The sequence below is a fragment of the Metopolophium dirhodum genome, chromosome 1 (assembly GCF_019925205.1).
Source record: "Metopolophium dirhodum isolate CAU chromosome 1, ASM1992520v1, whole genome shotgun sequence".
Classification (NCBI taxonomy): Eukaryota; Metazoa; Arthropoda; class Insecta; order Hemiptera; family Aphididae; genus Metopolophium; species Metopolophium dirhodum.
Genome location: NC_083560.1, coordinates 72,083,124 through 72,095,468, shown reverse-complemented (window position 1 = coordinate 72,095,468; position 12,345 = coordinate 72,083,124). Strand labels below are relative to the sequence as shown.

At 26.3% G+C, this 12,345-nt stretch overlaps 1 protein-coding gene across 4 annotated transcripts in view; it reads right to left on the bottom strand.

Annotated features, from left to right (window-relative positions):
• LOC132934539 (lysophosphatidylserine lipase ABHD12-like) overlaps window positions 1-12,345 on the bottom strand; it is a 104,209-nt gene that overhangs the window by 16,173 nt on the left and 75,691 nt on the right. The window contains exon 1 of one of the 4 annotated variants that reach the window (XM_061000856.1): window positions 4,195-4,478. The exons of 2 other annotated variants lie outside the window; for them this stretch is intronic. The gene's annotated coding sequence lies outside the window, so the exon portion shown is untranslated. Of the gene's footprint in view, window positions 1-4,183; window positions 4,479-12,345 lie in introns of those variants that run through there. One more of the 4 variants, XM_061000855.1, reaches the window with a different exon arrangement.

The following is a 12,345-nucleotide window of genomic DNA, read 5'->3' as shown; positions in this document are numbered from 1 at the left end:
AGCTCTGATGATTTAAACATAGCATTTAGTTTTAAAATTCTATGTGTTTTTCATAATAAAATATTTATTCTATAGTGTATTTATGTACATTTTAATAAAATAATATGATAGACATCCTGTTTGAATATACCTAAATATAACATAATTAGGTACTGAAAAAATGAAAAAAAATGTATATAAATGTTACGAATTGAAACTACGTTGATAATAATTATTGTCGAATGCTTCAAATTGCTTCGTGATTAAAATCTGGAAACGTGATTTATAATTCAGCTGTATTTTATATTTCAAAATTATTTGTAAAAATTAAGTGTATGAAATAACCGCTAGATAGCAGGACGTAATACAATATTTGATAGTGATCAAGTATATTATAGTCATATTGAAAAGGTAAAAAATAACAATTCAAATGACAAAGTTATACATTTATATAATATAATTATATAAAAACGTATAAATATAATTTAGCTCTATCTTAACAGTTCTATAATTATTGTATTTTATCGATATTTGAGTTAAATGAAAAACGTTTAAATTACTCAATTATAAATATTTTTACGGTGTAAAGCGTCCCGAATAAAAATACCTCAAAGAAAATAAATATTGTTAGTAGGTATACGATTTGTATTAAATTTAATAATGTACTAATTTTATAGGGTGACAATATTCATATATAAAATAAGGGTAAATAGGTAACCATTGTTATGTGCAGTCGTAGGTGTCGAGTGTACCTCGGGTTGGAGTAAATCACTGAAATGTACTTTAACTGTCTAATAATATAATATTAAATAGGAAATTGTAATATAAATATTTTGTGAAAAGTTCAAGTATCTACGGTTATTTGTTTTAAAATTATAACCAAATAGTGAAATTTATTTGGTCCAAAACTGGTATTGGGTTATAATAAATTCCCGTGTTTCCCTTATTTTTAGTTAGTTTTTTTCAGTTATTAAGATATGTATTACGATTTTTTTTAATTTAGAATTCCCTTCTAAGTACCAACTAGATTCACTTTTCCACCAGAAAAGTTATTAAAAATCTAAGTATTTTTACTACTCCATTTATTGCTCTGCTCCGAATCTAAAAACAAGTACATACAATTTTGGTTTGATTTTAAATAAAACAGCTTTCAAAAATTGTTTAACATTTTACAGAAAATGTCGAGAGATAATGTTTTCCCGTTTGGTAATTAAGGTGAGTTGTTGGATCGTGTGGATTCATAATCACACTGTGGAATACGCAAATACGATAGAACGTCATGACGATTGACGACATGTCGCATGCTCATTGCTCACAATTGTTAACGTCCGTTGTGCAAAAACAGTTATTCATAAAATATTATATTAACTATTTGGTTTCAATGATTTAATATTTAACTCTGAAAAAGTGGTTATTGTTTACTTCATGTAGAAGGTTTTTTCTCTTACGCACGTATTATTATAAAATTAAGATAACGAGTTAAAACTGGATTGTTTTCCATAAACGGGGTAAAAAGATTCCTGTTCGAAGTTTATCCTGAAAATGTGATATGATGCTCAAAAACAGGACCACCTAATTTTAAACAGCTCGCATTATCATTGATCATCATGTATTAAAAATAATAATGTACTATTTTCAAGAATGTTACATAATTTTGTAATATTTGCTGGTTTCAGATTAGCTATTAAGTGATCGAGGATTATTCATAACTCACAGAAATCGTTATTTACCTTAAAGTACACTTTTAATTGACCTCGGATATTTTATTATAATTATATAATTAATATTATGTTTCACTATAATTATGTAAATAAGCATAATAATATTAAATTGTCCGTATGCTATATGTTTTAAATTATAATTGTTGAGCTACATTTACTATACTAGTATATTATGTACCTATGGTACTCTAATGGTTTTAACTAAGTCTACTGAAATATAAATACAAATTAAAGTGTTTAAGGGTTAGTGGAAAGCATTAAAATATTATAATAATTTAATACTAATTTTATTTTTATAGTAGTAGGTATACAACTATTAATCATTTTTCAATAGTGAGACTTTGCGTTCTTAAAAAACGTGGGTAGTCAAATTATTTGCCGTTTATTGATTTTTTGATTGCATCATATACACTCTTAAATCTTATTAAATACAATATTTTTAGTCACTTTTAAAGTTACTTACCTATATGGATACTTTTTTTTTATTAAGATAAGTCTTGACAACAGGCCCATTACCTGACAATGTTTTACTTATAATATTATATTATAAAACAATAATTCTACAATATTATAATACTACACGAACTGCAATGATATGATTTATATTTTTGGTATTATTACAATAAATAATCTATACAAATTACTAATAGTGTTTGAGGAGGTACTTTTATTATTTTATTAATTTCACGGAAAACCACATAGTGTCAAATACCAAATTAAATCAAATAGAAAAAATATCACTTATCATTGTATACGTTCACAAATATCATACTTACGAAAAAGATAGTTACTGTAAAATATGCATCAAAACATACGATTAAGACACCGACTGGCGACTGTCACAAGTTACAAGGTTTTAAGTATTTTTAGTAAAGACTAAAAATAAATATCTGATCCAATTGTTAATTGTTTCATAATTTTATATTATTATTAATATTACCTAATTGTTGATAAGTATTTAATTATAATATCCTTTAATTGAAAATAATGTATTAGGTATGGTAATAATATTTTAAATAAAGAAATAATTTAGTATTTAAATTTAAATTTTCTAATGATACAAAATTTCAAACACGTAATATTTTCCTAATATCACAATGTGTCAATTTACAGTTTAAACTTTAAAGCCATTTGTTAATTATATTATGTTTTTTATCTTTTGACTAATTCATGTGAATTAGCAATTCTAATATTTTTTTAAATAGCCAATGAATATTTTGATTGTCCCAAGGAACATATATTTAAATATACTATGTACCTGTAACCTCTCTGTAGGTATAAAAATATTATTTAAATGACACTACGATGTCAAATTCGCAATATTACGCAAGGAAATCATATATTTCAAAATATCAAATAGTTAATAGTTTTTCCAATTTACGAGCAATGTGTTGCAATCTTATGTACTGCTAGGCTTTCTGGAATATTATCCTACTACGTATGATTTTTCTGGGTTTTTGAGGATCTCGTTAAAATAATATGTATTAGTTGGTATTAATACGGATCTATTGTTTGGTAAGAGTATAATTTTCCCGTAATAAATTAGGCATTATAACATAAAAAAAAAAAAATTGATATTTTATCATAACAAATTAAAAAAAAAAACACAATTTTTATATTTTGTTTATTACGTTTCCTGTCGATTTATTACTGTCGTTGGTTACACGTGTTACTATAAATTAATATTCCAGAACTATCATGTTAAAATAATTATTAAGATAATCCTATAAAACTAGATAGATATCGGTTTATTGAAATAATTTTACTGCTCATAAAATATTGAGTGATCAATAATATCGACTCCAACTTTTAAGATAATCTAACTAAATTTTTAAACATGTTATACTGTAAAATTGTATCAAATAAAATGAATTACTTATAAAACTAAAATGTTAGGTAATAATAATAATATCTGTATTAAAAAATGAAATATTATAAGTGCATATTATTTGACCGAAATTAAGTGTTATTTATATTTATACCTGACAAACAACCATTTTAGTTTACATTGCCTGAGCTATGGGCTCAGAAATTCTATGTACCTAGTCCAGGTAATTAAAAATGTTGCCTAAATTTACCATCAAAATCGGGCAATAGGCAGTGCTTATAGACTATAATAGGTATCGGTCACCCGAGTCTTAGGACTTCAAACGCATGATTAAAGCTAAAGCTACAAATGTTGTTACGGTTTAATTATTCGATTTAATCATGTTTTCTACTATATAGTATTATCATTATCATTATTATCATTCTCGTTATCATTAGAAAATAAAATTACGACTCGACTCTCGCCGCCGGCCCACCGAAATCCGGGCCTGGCAGTATAGGTACCGTAGTGAATGCCCGCGATAAAATATGTCCACTTTGCTCGTAAAAGTGCGTAGGTATACACGCCACGACAGTTTGGATTATCAATTTAATGATATTTTATAAAAGTCGTAGTATCAAACTGGAGGGAAAAAAAACAAAAACAAAGTACTCACGCTGTTTACACCGGGTATTGATAGTAGCTGACGGTGACTCGATCTTATTAAAATATCGGCTGATTTACTAAACAAATTAATTGATTATTGTAGTAGACATGATATAATATAAAATAATATTACGAGTCACATCGGAAATTAATTAACAATATTATTCATGGCACGGCAGTACAGTGTCTATACCGCACTGGCCCGTGTTGTTTCACGCTATACAGTCTGCAGTCGAATTAATGAGGTATAGAAAACGAGTTACGTCCACACAAACCAGTCGACACTTGGCGAGACTCAAACAAAAGGATAACATTTTTCAGGCGGGTCCGTTCAAAACGTCATGGTGACCACGCGAGGCAACGAAAACATTGTGTCACGCGAACGTGCGTACAATATTATTGTAAACACGACCGGTCGTGAATGACAATAGACGTAACAATGGTGTTATGTGTGACTGAACATGGGATTTTTTTTTTTTTTTTTAGTTGTGCGCTTTAATTAGGCGTTGACACATTAAAATAACGTGCTACAAGGCGATGCGGAAGTTATTTCCGTGCAATGTACGACACAACGACGACGTCTATCACTCCACTCTCCGCCTATCGCAATTTGAAACGTACGATTTAAGTTTACCATACACGCTAAGCATAAATTAACTGTACTAACAGTTCGCCAATGTAAAAAAAAAAAAACAAAACGATTGTCTCTAGTGCTGAAATAAAGTATGGTGAATACTAGAAAAAATAAATACTGAAGTTTCAAAACAAAACTTTTAAATTCTATAACCATAAAGTTATTTTATTTTATTGGAACAAATTTTGGTGCACAGTATCAATATTCCGAATATTTTTTTAACTAATAATATTTAATAACCTAACACATAATAATATTATGTAGATTTCGAATAATGTTGTAGTTTTTATCATTTTATGACCCGGTAGAAATGTCTGTATCTGAATAAAATATATTATTATAATGCATTGTTATTATTGATAATATAACGCCATATAATTATTATTGTGTACAATTTCATGTAACATAATATTGAAAGAGAGTATTTGGAAATATCCTCAAATCACCTAATCATTTTGAAAGATTTCGAGCGTAAGTTATAATTTGTATTATCAGGTAGATATTAATTTTTACCTATACCTATCAAAATGTATATAAATTATGTATTTGTATCACTATATCAGGTTTATTTTAGTTTGTAGGAGAAATTCATTATTTTGTTTACAGCAAAGTGTTTTTAACAGATAATTTTTGAATTTTTTAAAGTATAGGACATTTTTAAGCTTTACTTATTACGTATCTTTTGTTTCTGAACAAGGAATTAAATACAACGCAATTTACAAAATTGCAAAAGTTTCATTGCTTTAAATAATATGACATAATTTAAAGTGAAAATGAGTACTTGCCTACTACTCAACTTATAAAGATTGTATAGTAAAGGTTTAATATTTTTTTCGTACTATAATCCAACTATGAACTAAAAGCTGTTATTACAGATCTTATTCAATATATAAATCTTTATAGTATACAAACTTAAATAAAGTTATAAAGTTTTAAAAACAATTAATAATTTTAAAGTTACAACAATATCATATAATATTATAAAAATACAAATTTTAAATATCACTCTGTTATAAAGCTTATTTATTTTACAAGACGTGTAGGTAATATAGGTATATATAATATATAGGGACCTATACTACTATATTCATCTAAAATTAAATTTTTGATCGAATTCATGATAAAATTTAAAATTAAAATCGGTGGAGGTTCATAATATTATTAACAAGTTCTAAGCACACTCACACGTCTATAAATATTAAAACCAATTCAATATTTTTAATTTGAAAATTCACGTAAATAGATAAATTGGATTTCGATAGTAATGATTAAGGCTAGGATTTATATGCATTTGCATGTTTTTTTCCTTAAGTCCAAATTGATCGGTTGTCAGATTTATCCACGATTTGGCTTATTCTCGTTTATATAGAACACATTTTTGTTTGCATATTTTTGTATATTTGGAACCTACTACATATAATTGCATATTCATAGATTTTTTAGAATTTGATTTTTTCAACTTAAATTTTTAAATTATTATAAGTTATTGTGAATTTTAAACGGTGTTTATTTCACGAAATCGATAGTTTTTGGTTTATCCGTTGAATTGTCGTAATATATAGTATAAATACTACCTATCTAATCTGACTGATATAATTACTTACCCGTTGTTATACAGTGAGACAGCACAAAATTATTTCACTAGTATGTCATGTGTTGCGTAAATGTGCGGACATTTATACTTAATAATATTTAAGTTTTATAAAATTTTGAAAGTCCAAAGTGAAAGTACCAAGTTACGTCATTTTGTTGAAGAATTTTGCAGTGACGTTTTTAAAACAGATGGTCAAATAGTAAATTAAAAATTTATTTTGCATAGTTTTGCATTTTTTGGTAAATAAAATGCATATTTTACAATTTGTCATTTCATATAAATCCTAGCCCTAGTAATGATTTATAGTTGTTTATAGCTAAACTTAGGCAGAAGCTTGTCATCGGGATACCTATTATGTACGCGTACATGGAGGTTTAATTAAATTGTTACAGTGTTTATTTACCTACGTGTCTCTAGGATATTATGCTCTAAAAGTATTTATCTCTTTAATCCAGTGTAATTGTTACTATTTTATTTGACAATATTCATGGCACAATTAAAAAAAATGTTAAACCTTTGTAATATCTTAAACCAATAGTATTTGTCATTATTAATTTAAGGAAAACGTGAAACAATTATATCCAAAAATTAGAATACTATTTGAAAAACATAACCAAACTTCAGGTGTTCGGCTTTAAATTTGAAAGTCAAACCTTTTTTAAAAAAATTGAACCAATCCGATCCCGAACTAAAAGTTCAAAAATTATATAATTAACCCAAACTACAAAATAGTTTGACATAAACACTGAATTGTTTGGTTCGTGTTTGGTTGGACATATACGGTTAAAAAGTTCAATTTGGCATAATATGAAAAGTTCTGTTGGAGACTATATTTTTGAAATCAACCCAAATCTATCAAAAACATTATGTCACTATACTTAAACAATATAGTATATCACTGCCGGGTGTAAAGTAATTACTTATCGATGTATTATCTGCTGTTTGTTAACTAATCGTACGATATTTTTTAACATAAATATGTTTTTGAAGGATACACGTTTTTGTTTCTGACCGAATTTTGTAAGATTTTCCTAGATTTAAGGGTTAAAAAAACGAAAACAAAAACATAATTATGATTTATAGATTTTCCTAGTAAAGGAAAAATATCGAGTTATCTTTTTTACAAACAGTAAATTTTTTTTTAATACAGTTGAATCTTTAGACATATAAGACATATAAATAATTTATATGTCCATCATCTATGATTAAATCAACCATTCTTAGTGTGCATAGTTATTATTCTGTTAATAATTTTAATAGTGTTATATGAGTAATAAATTGCTTTAATGTATTACAATAATTAATGCACAGTAGTCTCAAATGAGCATTTTTATGATAATAATTATTAATGTAGACTTAAATATTCAATAAAATTGTATTTGAAATGTAAAAAACGGAATTGCCGATTAATGGTTATTGATCTAGGAATTTTTTTTTTTAATAAACTGTACATTATAAACTATATAGGTAAGTACATATTTTTTATAAGTAAATACTAAATAGTAATTACTAATTACATCGCTGGCAAAATGTTTTATGAGGCCATGTATAGAAAAAAAATATGACGATATAATTTATAGTCTTCGAAATTCTTAACATATTGTGTACACTCAAAAAAAAAAAAATAATTGTTTTTGTTAAAATTTTATTTATTTACCTATAAGTTAATAATGTAAAGGATGTCTATATTTTATACTTGCTACATGGGAGATTGTGTAATATATTATATCCACTAGTTGAGTAAAACTGTTTTGAATATCTTAGCTGTGATAATCATAGGTACCATAGTTTAAATGTAAGGACTCATATGATATGATAACGATTAACGATTAACTACTTAAACGTATACAGTCTGAAATAGTTATTCATAAATCAAAACATATTCTAAATAATAAATGTTTATTAATAATTTTTTGATTACCTACCTAATTTAACTTTATAGACAGTTTTAAGTTTTTAATTTACTCAAATTACTTTCATAATTCATAAATTAGAATTTGTATAAGTTATATGAATAAATAATAATTATTAACTCAATATATTTAAATGAAAATTGGCGATGAGTTTACCTCGTCATTGAGTAGGTTACGATAATATATTATATACATATACGATTTACATATTATGGTAATATATAACACAAGAAGACCCAAAATATGTTGGAATTCGTGTCTAATAACTGCTTATTTAAATAGTTGGTGAAAAATTCAAGTCACTGCAACTATTCATTTATAAATTACAACGAAATGGTTATGCGTAAAAAGTTTCATTTTATTTATTTATTTGTACTTATTTTCTTTTGAAAATAGTTGAGAATTTTATAACTTTGACCCCAAAGTCACAACTAAATACAATTCACCTAATTTGGGGACAGAAATTACTCCCGAATTTGAAGATTGAACATTTTTACTCATTTTCACACGCTTAACATGGCAAACTAAAATACCCATAGCAAAGGTATACGATAATATTGGGCAATATTTGGTTTTGAAAACAGATAAACATGTTATAGTAAGTCGTGACAATTTAACGTGCAATTTAATTACGCGATAATGTTTTTTTGCATACATTGATGACCGTTTGTATGAGTCTTATTTCATTATGTTTTTATATTTTGGCGATGAATATATTATTATCATAATATTTTATTATTGGTTCATATAAAATGATGTTATCGTTTGTTTTACACATTGAGATTATATTATTTCGGACCACAGTGCGTATGGACCACAATCAGGTTATTTCGGAAATAACGAAATCGAAATAAAACATATAGGTAGGTACAATAATATTTATAATAATACGTGGCATGGTACTACGTGAAATACGGTAACCGGTACTTTGAGTGAGTAAAGTGAAGTGTAATTATATACTAGAATATTTTGACAACCCCCCCCCCCTCCACCCGACCCCCTAACACTACATTTTTATGGTGGGGGGGGGGGGGGTAACTATATATTCTAGTATATTTAGGTACAAATCGCCTGTTATACTATAACATATAATATATTGATCGTGGGATTTTTTTGAAACCCTCGAAATTTTGTGGATAGTGGATAAGCTAATATTTTAACTTAGGTACCTTATTAATATTGATACACCTATGGCCTACGGACTAAAGGTTAACTTAGTTTAAATCACCCTTTAAGCACAAGGCACTTGGCACGGTACATACTCAGCAGACCATAACTCTGGCATTGGGTTATTGCAACAAAAAAATCATGTATGCACGGTACGATACGGGAAGTGATGCTATCGTTAATTATTATTTAAGGTTAAATTAGATTTGTATCATTAAATGTGTATAATATGTAATTTCTATTATATTATACTGATATCGTGTTTTTAATTATAGCCAATTTTATTGTCATATTATGAAAATTAAATTAATAGGTAGGAGATTATAATATCTTAATTATTACGTGATCATTGTATGTCATTATTTCAAAAAGAATATTCTATAATATATTACGTTTAATATTATGTTGTTCAATCATACGTATTTTTTCTAGAATCAATTTTTTCCTCCATATAAACTTCACAGTAATTAGTTAATGAAATAAATCGTTTTTATATTATATTACTATTAAAATATGCATTAGGTACCTAATATAAATTTTGTTTGAACGTTTTAAGCACGAGTGATTAAATTAATGATTAAAATCATAATTATAATATAATATAATATAAACTATAAAACTGTGTGTGTATGATAATCATGTAATAAACATAATGTACCCATAATAATCGGAAACAAATAAAATGTATCTTCAATATTGGTACTCATTTATTTGACATCGCATTTTAAAGTTAAATAATTAATAATAGTTATTAATAGTATAATATTATATTATAATTCTGGTAGATCAAAGAAAAGTTATTTATTTGTGAGTCAGTAAAATAAATCACGGGGCACCTGGTATTCTAATCAGCAGGGACTGGAACCTTTAGGATTTTTCCGGTTCTGGTTCCGGTTCGGTTCTTATAAAATACATATAATAGGTTCCGGTTCCGATTCCAGTTCTTAATATTACAAAATACGGGTTCTGGTTCCGGTTAGTTCCGGTTCTTAAAAATGAATTTTTTCAAAAATTAGGTACCTATTGCTTATTAGGTAGATTTTTTACTCATTAAGTCATAACTTGGCCCAGTCTTATAAAAGATACTTTTAAAATTTTATTTAAATACAAATACAAATACATCCATTCAAAAAGTATTTAAAATACATTTCAAATACTTTTTTAATTTTACTCAATTTATTTCAGTTTGCAAAATTAATTTTATAATTGCAAATTTAAAATAGTGTAATGTTAGTTTGTTACATTCATCTAGATATTATTAGAACTTTTTGAACCTCCTTCTTAAATTTATACTGGAAAATAAAAACTAATAAAACTGGCTATATAATAATTTTGAAATCATTTATTAGTAGGTGGGTAATTAAAGAATTAAACTGTTATTAATAAAATCAGAAATTAATTTAATAATTTTACTAGGTAAAAAATTATTAATTTAAGAAGTGTATTCAATTTTCAAAAATGATTTTAATTGATTAACAAGTGTACTGGGTTTAGGTCTTAGAAGTTGCTAATAACTAATAAGCAAAACATAAAATTACAGTATGACCATAAGATTAATAAGTCGTAAATTACTCGTATGTTTCAATGTGTGAGTGTGTGACTGTGTTTGAGACTGTGAGACAGAGTTATAAATAACTATATAAATATTATTTCTCGTAATGGTCGTAGGTATTTGGTAAAGATTGTAGAAAAACACATCGTTGTTGTGGACCATTCTCGGTACATTACCAATGAAAAAAACAACCCGTATGTGTGTAAATTAATCAGTCTCGGTCATACCTATAATACGATTATTTCGTGTTAAAATTTAAAAATACCACATCTTACTATGTACAAAACAAAAATATTTCTATGAAAAATAATTATTTGATTACAACAAAATCCAATTCAAATAAAATGTTCATTTATTTGAAATACAGGACTTTTTCTTAGAACCGATAAGAACCTAAAAGAACCGGAAAACTTATTGTATATTAAATTGGGGTTCTGGTTCTAAGCATTGTAAAATATGGATTCCAGTTCCGTTTCCGGTTCTTAGATTTTCTCCAAGAACCGATTCCAGAACCGGTTCCAGTCCCTGCTAATCAGACTTCATCGTATTAAAAATAAATGAATGTCAGTATGTCATTAAAGTAAAATTCTAAGTAGATCATAATTTATTGTATTACAATATTATTACCTACGTGTGATATCTAAATAATTATTTTAATAATCAGTTTTTAATTCAAAGTCAACTTCCCCTCAATCACCGCCAAATCTACGTTGAGCATAATATCGTGTTTAATCCAGGGCCACAAGGTATATTAGTTATTTTTTATTTATGAATAGAAATAATTTTAATTTAAAATAATTCAGTTATTATAGGTAATTAACCTTAAAATTTATTCATATACCAAATTAATTGTCTATTAGTGTTACCAAATTTTTTTTTTTTTAAATAACCTGTGTAATATAATTTTATACCATGTGTATACTTTGTATAATACAATTGTATACAACTGTATAATATAGGAACTCATAACTCTAATTATATAGTATTATATACGTGCACACTGTACAGTACTAACATTTTTTTACGATTTATAAATTTGAAATTTATTTAGAAAGTAGGTAACCGCTTTGCTGTACAGTAAGTTATCCCGTCATTTAGTAAATCCACGAAATGCATATAAACGTATTATGTTAAATTTATTTTTATTGATAACTTATTACATAGGAAAAACGATTTTGAGCGAAGATGGTCTGAACAGCAAAGAATATATTAAGATTTATTTATTTTACTGTTATAGTAATTGATATATCTAGTATTAATATGGTAGATGTTATATTATGGAGGATTATAAATGTAAATATTTTGAAAACGA